The following is a 9,612-nucleotide window of genomic DNA, read 5'->3' as shown; positions in this document are numbered from 1 at the left end:
GCGAGGATACATTTTAAGTGCATATGGATTGATTTTTCTCCTGAACATGTGTGTTCTTGATGGAGAGGGAGCATCTCTTTAGTCAGTGGAACCCGGGGTGAAGCTGAAATGACTCCCTGTTCCCAACATAGTGTAGTATTTTGGGAACTAGACAAAATTGTCATTTCAGACACCCCTGGTCTTGTTCATTAGGCACCAAACTAAATAAAACAGTCTGAAACAGGGAGGGATTACATGGACTTGTCCAATAAGAAATTCTCATTTTCTGTTGCRAAACCTTTCCTGTTGCATGCCCTAATGAACACAATCCTGGAAACATCCATATCTGTGTCAGCATGGGAAACCACCAGCACAAAAACAACGATTTCTACAGCAACAGCAGCTGGCTCCAGGTCTCACTGCTGCTTCTTCCCCAGAATCTCCAACCAAGTAAACTATTTAAGCAATAATGCACAAGGGGGTGTGGTATATGGCCAATTTACCACAACTAAGGGCTGTTCTTACGCACACAGCCATTAGCTGTGGTATATTGGCCATATATCAAACCCTTGGTCAGGGCTCAAACCACCCAGTTTATTTATCTTAGAGAAATTCAGAATATATATATATATATATATATATATTAATCCTCCTGTTATTTTGCTAACTTATAAATAGGTGTTTTAAGAACTATTCAATCATAACACCATACTAATAAAACAGCTTTAATAATCCATCCCTCAGGTCTGATGAAATGCTCTATGGTTCAACTAACACCATGCAACATTACTTTATTATTCAGACAAAATGGAACCTGTATCCATAACAATCTAGAGAAGATCTATCAATATAGTATCTACCAAACGACAAACACTCAAATAATGTTTTGTGACCATTCTAAACAGATGCATAATCAATCACAATTTGAGTTCCAGAAGGTGTGGACTGTGCGCGCATGTGAATATGGTTCCCTACAGACCTGTCAAGATTAATTTATTTTAGTCGATTACTTCAATGCTCTCTACAGATTGGTGTACCTGTAAAAAGTAGATCGTCAGTTCCTTGACACGGGGGTTTATTTAAAAAGTGATTGCATTCGTTTTGGGAAGCGGACTGCCTCCCGGGCGTGAGCCAGGTGCCCCACTGGCAGATGACGAAGTCAAGCACGTGGAGTGATGAGTAGCATTCAGTGTTTTCATATGCAAAAGTAATTTATTTAGATAAAAAACGCTTTATCTGCCTTCCCAATGAAAACGAGTTTTAAAATTCAAACATTTATTTTACAGAAAATAAATGTATGTTTCTGGACGATGCACCATGCTGCCTTGACAACATGCGCAGATTACGGTTTGATTTGAGAAGTGCACTCCTCCCTCCCCGCTTTCATCCGATGACGTGACGGGGCATTGCCAGGTTTAACCCGGACCAACGTAAAGAACAGTTTTATTTTTATTTAACTAGGCAAGTCAGTTAAGAACAAATTCTTATTTACAATGACAGCCTACCGGGGACCAGTGTTTGTGGGCAGAACGACAGACTTGTCAGCTCGGGGGTTCGATCCAGCAACTTTTCGGTTACTGACCCAACGCTCTAACCACTAGGCTACCTGCCGCCCAAAAAGAGTAGTCCTGGTACCTAGCTGTTTGTGCATTCAACAACCCTACACTGTTGCCTATCAAAACTAGACAAAAGTGATCTAAACCCCGAACCAGAAAACAATAACACAGATTTGGAACGAGAGACTTTCAATGCAACAGTTGGTGAAGAGAAATGGGAGGGATAGGATGTTTGACACAGCAGTGCTTCTTAGTGGCAGAAGTAAAGCATTGCCTGTGCCACTATGGGTACATTTGCAAACAGTAAACGTTTTCTATTGGAGAAATTCAGGTAGGTCCCTCCCTGTATGGTTCCGAGTGATGAATACACCTCAGGACGAACTGAGTCACTACATAATGTATTAATTAATGTTACATGTTTTGACATTTTTAAAATCAGACTGGTGCTTAAGTATAGTCATTCTGCCTACAGTACATTCTGAAGTCCTCAACACTGACAACACACACCGACAGGGATGTACTTTACCCTCAATTACTATGCAAACACCTGCTTGAATAAAAACATAAAACTTATTCCCTCTCTTACAATGGAAAAAATTACCTTTACCATAATTCTTGTACATTTCAATTTTATTTTCTTAGCCTGTCATGGTCGGCTGTCATATGATCTCCTCCAGATCACTTTGCCTGTCCTAGCCAGGTGGTTGTTCCATTTGCAGCCCTGCTATGTCCTCAAACACTGGGGCGTAGGTGTCAACACACCCACGTTTAGGAGCTGCTCCCAGTGCTGAGGGGTATCACTACAAATCCTGGTTCGATTCCAGGCTGTATCACAACCGGCCGTGATTGGAAGTTCCATAGGGTGGGGCACAATTGGCCCAAAGTCATTAGGGTTTGGCCGGGGTAGGCCGTCATTGTTTGGTTTCTAGTGATGAATCATTATAAATAAGAATTTGTTCTCAACTGACTTGCCTAGTTAAATAAGAACAAATTCTTATTTACAATTTAACTGACTTGCCTAGTTACATAAGGGTTAAATAAAATGTTTTTTTTAATCACCATAATCAGCCATCCTAGTCCTTTACTGGGCCTGAGAGGGGGCACAGGGTCTCTAAATGGAAGGGGACAGGTAGGCTTACATTTTTTCTTTTTTAATTTAACTAGGCAAGGCGGCAGTTAAAACACAGTTTTATTTACAATGACGGCCTATTTTGTTGCCTTCCAACCTGGAATTAAAATAGATTTTTGGGTGGGTTTATCATTTGATTTACACAACATGCCTACCACTTTGGTTCACAATAAATAAAAAAAATTGCATCTTCAAACAATATATAAGACAAAAGAACTTGAGCGTGCATAACTAGTCAATACTTTATAGAGAGACTTTTTGCAGCAATTACAGCTGCGAGTCTTTATAAGCTTGGCACATCTAGCCACTGGGAGTTGTGCAAATTTTTCAAGGCAAAACTGCTCCAGCTCCCTCAAGTTGGATGGGTTCCGCTGATATACATCCATTTTAAGTCATACCAYATTCTCAATTGGATTGAGGTCTGGGCTTTGACTAGGCCATTCCAAGACATTTAAATGTTTCCCCTTAAACCACTCGAGTGTTGCTTTAGCAGTATGCTTARGGCCATTGTCCTGCTGGAAGGTGAACCGCCGTCCCAGTCTCAAATCTCTGGAACACTGAAACCAGTTTCTCTGAAGAATTTCCCTGTATTTGCCGATGGAAAAACGATGGTGTTCTCGGGGTGATGAGAGGTGTTCAAATCAAATTTATTTATATAGCCCTTCTTACATCAGCTGATATCTCAAAGTGCTGTACAGAAACCCAGCCTAAAACCCCAAACAGCAAGCAATGCAGGTAATGAGGAAGACCACGGGCTGTGTGGGCATGAGGAGAATACTCCTGGAGGAGAAGGCCAAGGAACTAGGAAGAAACCTAGAGAGGAACCAGGCTATGAGGGTGCCAGTCCTCTTCTGGCTTGTGCCGGGTGGAGATTATAATAGAACATGGCCAGATGTTCTAATATTATCACAGTAGTTGTCGAGGGTGCAGCAAGTCAGCACCTCAGGAGTAAATGTCAGTTGGCTTTTCATCGCCGATCATTGAGAGTATCTCTACCGCTCGCCTGCGGGTTAGAGAGTTGAAAACACAGGGACAGGTGAGCACTGTCCGGTGGACAGGTCCAGGGTTCAATAGCCGCAGGCAGAACAGTTGAAACTGGAGCAGCAGCACGCCAGGTGGACTGGGGACGCAAGAGGAGTCATATGCCAGGTTGTCCTGAGGCATGGTCTAGGGCTCAGGTCCTCCGAGAGAAAGAGAGGAATTAGAGAGCGATACTCATTCACACAGGAACTCGGATAAGACAGGAGAGATGTACTCCCAGATATAACAGACTGACCCTAGCCCCCGCACAAACTACTGCAGCATAAATACTGGAGGCTGAGACAGGAGGGGTCAGGAGATACTGGTGGCCCCATCCGATGATACCCAGACAGGACCAAACAGGAAGGATATTTGTTTATTTTTTTATTGTTGTTTCTACACTATGTTATTTAACGCAGGTGTAGGCGCTAGGTGCCTGAGACCAAGGTGTCTCGAGTTTGATCAACTGGGACCTGGCAAGAGGTAGAGAGCGCAAGTGGGGTAACGGACAACTAGGAGTTTAGCACGGACGTAAACGGAAATACAAACAAGTCAATAAACATGGCGTAGAAAAAAAGAGAAATCTATATACAATGTGTGCAAAAGGCATGAGGTAGGCAATAATGAGAATAATTACATTTTAGCAGATTAACACTGGAGTGATAAATCATCAGAGCTGATCATGTGCAAGAAGAGATACTGGTGTGCAAAGAGCAGAAAAGTAATAAATAAAGCAGTATGGGGGTGAGGTAGTATTGGGTGGGTAGTTTAAAGATGGACTATGTAGTGGCGGATGTGTTGTCTCGGATAGCAGATTTTTTAAAGTTGTTGAGGGAGATAGTTCCAACTTCAGAGATTTTTGTGCAATTCGTTCCAGTCGCAGGCAGCAGAGAACTGGAAGGAAAGGCGTCCAAATGAGGTTTTGGCTTTAGGGATGATCAGTGAGATACACCTGCTGGAGCGCGTGCTGCGGTGGGTGTAGCATCGTGCCAGTGAACTGAGATAGGCGGCACTTTACCTAGCATAGCCTTGTAGATGACCTGGAGCCAGTGGGTCTGACGACGAACATGTAGCGAGGGCCAGCCGACTAGGGCATACAGGTCGCAGTGGTGGGTCGTATAAGGTGCTTTAGTAACAAAACTAATGGCACTGTGATAAACTGCATCCAGTTTGCTGAGTAGAGTATGGAAGCTATTTTGTAGATGACATCGCGAAGTCGAGGATCGGTAGGATAGTCAGTTTTACTAGGGTAAGTTTGGCGGCGTGAGTGAAGGAGGCTTTGTTGCGGAATAGAAAGCCGATTCTTGATTTGATTTTGGATTGGAGATGTTTGATATGAGTCTGGAAGGAGAGTTTGCAGTCTAGCCAGACACTAGTATCTATAGATGTCCACATATTCTAGGTGGGAACCGTCCAGGGTGGTGATGCTAGTCGGGCGTGCGGGTGCAGGCAGCGAACGGTTGAAAAGCATGCATTTGGTTTTACTAGCGTTTAAGAGCAGTTGGAGGCCACGGAAGGAGTGTTTGTATGGATTGAAGCTCGTTTGGAGGTTAGATAGCACAGTGTCCAAGGAAGGGCGCGGAGTATATAGAATGTGTGTCGTCTGCGTAGAGGTGGATCAGGGAATCGCCCGCAGCAAGAGCAACATATATGATATATACAGAGAAAAGAGTCGGCCCGAGAATGAACCTGTGATACCCATAGAGACTGCCAGAGGACCGGACAACATGCCCTCCGATTTGACACACTGAACTCTGTCTGCAAAGTAGTTGGTGAACCAGGCAAGGCAGTCATTAGAAAAACCGAGGCTACTGAGTCTGCCGATAAGAATATGGTGATTGACAGAGTCGAAAGCCTTGGCCAGGTCGATGAAGACGGCTGCACAGTAATGTCTTTTATCGATGGCGGTTATGATATCGTTTAGTACTTTGAGCGTGGCTGAGGTGCACCCGTGACCGGCTCGGAAACCGGATTGCACGCGGAGAAGGTACGGTGGGATTCGAGATGGTCAGTGATCTTTGTTGTTGACTTGGCTTTCGAAGACCTTAGATAGGCGGGCAGGATGGTATAGGTCTGTAACAGTTTGGGTCCAGGGTGTCTCCCCCTTTGAAGAGGGGGATGACGCGGCAGCTTTCAATCCTTGGGGATCTCAGATGATACGAGGGAGAGGTTGAACAGGCTGGAATAGGGGTGCGACAATGGCGGCGACAGTTTCAGAATAGGGGGTCAGATTGTCAAGCCCAGCTGATTTGTATGGGTCCAGGTTTTCCAGCTCTTTCAGAACATCTGCTATCTGGATATGGGTAAAGGAGAAGCTGGGGAGGCTTGGGCGAGTAGCAGCGGGGGGGGCGGGCTGTTGGCCAAGGTTGGAGTGCCGCAGGGGAAGGCATGGCCAGCCATTGAGAAATGTTTGTTGAAGTTTTCGATTATCATGGACTTATCAGTGGTGACGTGTTACCTAGCTCAGTGCAGTGGGCAGCTGGGAGGAGGTGCTCTTGTTTTCCATGGACTTTACAGTATCCACAGATACTTTTGGTTGGAGTTAGAGCTACAGGATGCAAATTTCTGCTTGAAAAAGCTGGCTCTTGCTTTCCTGACTGACTGCGTGTATTGGTTCTGACTTCCTGAACAGTTGCATATCGCGGGGGCTCTTCGATGCTATTGCAGTTCGCCAAGGATGTTTTTGTGCTGGTCGAGGGCAGTCAGGTCTGGAGTGAACAAGGGCTATATCTGTTCTTGGTTCTGCATTTTTAACGGAGCATGCTTGTCTAATATGGTGAGGAAGTAACTTTTAAAGAATGACCAGGCATCCTCAACTGACGGGATGAGGTCAATATCCTTCCAGGGTACCCGGGCCAGGTCGATTAGAAAGGCCTGCTCGCAGAAGTGTTTTAGGGAGCGTTTGACAGTGATGAGGGGTGGTCGTTTGACGCGGACCCGTGGCGGATACAGGCAATGAGGCAGTGATCGCTGAGATCTTGATTGAAGACAGAGGTGTTTTGGAGGGCAGGCCATTTTACGGATTTAGGGTTGTACCTGGTGGGTTCCTTGATGATTTGTGTGAGATTGAGGGCATCAAGCTTGGATTGTAGGACTGCCGGGTGTTAAGCATATCCAGTTTAGGTCACCTAACAGAACAAACTCTGAAGCTAGATGGGGAGCGATCAATTCACAGATGGTGTCCAGGCACAGCTGGGAGCTGAGGGGGTCGGTAGCAGGCGGCAACAGTGAGAGACTTTTCTGGAGAGATTAATTTTTAAAATTAGAAGTTCGAACATGTTGGGCATAGACCTGGAAAGTATAGACGAGAACTTTGCAGGCTATCTTGCAGTAGATTGCACTCCTCCCCTTCTTGGCAGTTCTACTTGACGGAAGTGTTATAGTTGGGTATGGAAATCCAGAATTTTTGGTGGCCTTCCTAAGCAGGATTCGGACAGGCAAGGACATCAGGGTTGGCAGAGTGTGCTAAAGCGGTGAGTAAGGCAACTTAGGGAGGAGGCTTCTGATGTTGACATGCAGATGCGGCCAAGGCTTTTTCGTACAGAAGTCAACAAATGAGGGTGACTGGGGACATGCAGGGCCTGGGTTTACTCCATCACACGAGGAACAGAGGAGTAGTAGGATGAGGGTGCGGCTAAAGGCTATCAAAACTGGTCGCCTAGAGCGTTGGGGACAAAGAATAAAAGGAGCAGATTTATGGGCGTGGTAGAATAGATTCTGGGCATAATGTGCAGACAGGGGTATGGTGGGCACGGGTACAGCGGAGGCAAGCCCAGGCAGGGTGATGAATGAAGAGGTTGTATCTCTGGACATGCTGGTCCTCATGGGTGAGGTCACCGCATGTGTGGGGGTGGGACAAAGGAGGTACGGAGAGTGGAACTACGGGGTCCATTGAAAACCAAAACAATGTAATGATAACTAGCCTGACAAAGTATGCAAGGCATATTGATATTTGAGAGAGACATACAATAAGGAAAGTGATTGCAGGTCTTGATTGGGAGAGCTAGCTAAAACAACAGGTAAGATAACAGCAGCAATAAAAGGGTGCTAGTCTAACACAGCAACAACAGGTAAAATGGCGACGACTAGGCAGAGAGGGTCGGATTAACTACACACAGATCCTGAGTTAAGCACAGAGCCGACAGATAAAACAAAATAACACAGAATGGAGTACCGTGAATTAATGGACAGTCAAGCAGGCATCAGCTATGTAGCCAAGTGATCATAGTGTCCAGGGGCGCCGTAGATGGAGCAGGGAGGCCTCCACTAAGCTAGCACGCGGCGTTTAAAGTTAGTAGCCCGGGGGGTGGTCTGCTCAGACGGAGGGGGTCTGCTCAGACGGAGGCCGTTTGAGGGCACAGCGGGTGGGGTATTCGTCTGCAGACAGACGTGGTCGTGTCGACAGAGAATCCAAGCCGGATGGCGATGGCGAAAGAGGGTTGTGAATATGGAATTGTGTTTGCTAACTGGTTAGCTTCGTGGCAGTGGCGCTAGCTGCAAGCTAGCTGTGTGAGGATCAGAAGTAGTGGCTCAGGGATTACGGCAGGAATCCGGCGTTGTTGTCGAGAGACAGTGACGGCTGGTAAATTGGTGAGTAATTCCAGGCTAATAACAGGGCTGGTGTCTGTGCAGAAGGTAAAGCTGCTAGCAGCGGCAAAAAATGGCTAAATTAGCTTGTAGCTGATTTAGACCAGTTTGATGGATTGGCAGGGCTCTGTGTCGGCAAAAAAGGTCCAGGCCAATTGGCAAAATATGTATTGTAGCACAAGAATTAGCCGGAGGACTCTCTTCGGGAGATTGGCCTAGCTCGAGGCTAGCTCAAGGCTAACTGTTGCTTGCTTCGGGACAGAGACGTTAGCCAGGAGTAGCCACTCAGATTGCAGCTAGCTATCTGATCCGGTGTAAAGGTCCAGAGCTTGCGGTAGTAATCTGGAGATTTGGTAGAGAAAAAGCAGTCCGATATCTCTGGGTTGATATCGCGCTGTGCAGACTGGCATGTATTGACCAAGCTGAGGGCTGGCTGGTGTCCGAGTTAACGGTAAAGACCACTAGCAGTGACTAACTGATAACTAGCTAGTAGTTAGTTAGCTGGCTAGCTTCTGATGGGGGTTCCGGTTTTAAAGTATAAAAATAGCAGATCCGTACCACATTGGGTGTTGGGGGTTGCAGGAGAGGTATATTCAGTCCGTAGATGGAAAGTGGGAGATTAAAATATAAACGGAAAAAACGAGGAAAACGATTATTTACACGGGACAAGACAAAACACACGTCCGACTGCTACGCCATCTTGGAATCAATATAACCCCACCCACTTTGCCAAAGCACAGCCCCCACACCACTAGAGGGATATCTTCAACCACCAACTTACCATCCTGAGACAAGGCCGAGTATAGCCCACAAAGATCTCCGCCACGGCACAACCCAAGGGGGGGCGCCAACCCAGACAGGAAGATCACGTCAGTGACTCAACCCACTCAAGTGACGGCATGAAAGAGCACCAGTAAGCCAGTGACTCAGCCCCTGTAATAGGGTTAGAGGCAGAGAATCCCAGTGGAGGGAGGGGGAGAGAGGTGTTGGGTTTGCGCCAGATATAGCATTTTCCTTGATGTCCAAAAAGCAACATTTGTCTCCACCATTGCTCCTGTACCCAAGAAAGCAAAGGTAACTGAACTAAATAACTATCGCCCCGTAGCACTCACTTCTGTCATCATGAAATGCTTTGAGAGGCTAGTTAAGGATCCTATCACATCTACCTTACATCCTAGACCCACTTCAATTTCCTTACCGCCCCAATAGATGCAATCGCCATTGCACTGCACGCTTCCGTATCCCACTTGGACAAGAGGAATACCTATGTACGAATGCTGTTCATTGACTATAGCTCAGCCTTCAACACCAATGTACCCTCCAAGCTCGCGGCCTGAACCC

The sequence above is a fragment of the Salvelinus sp. IW2-2015 genome, linkage group LG22, assembly GCF_002910315.2.
Source record: "Salvelinus sp. IW2-2015 linkage group LG22, ASM291031v2, whole genome shotgun sequence".
Classification (NCBI taxonomy): domain Eukaryota; kingdom Metazoa; phylum Chordata; class Actinopteri; order Salmoniformes; family Salmonidae; genus Salvelinus; species Salvelinus sp. IW2-2015.
This window is presented reverse-complemented; position numbering follows the sequence as displayed.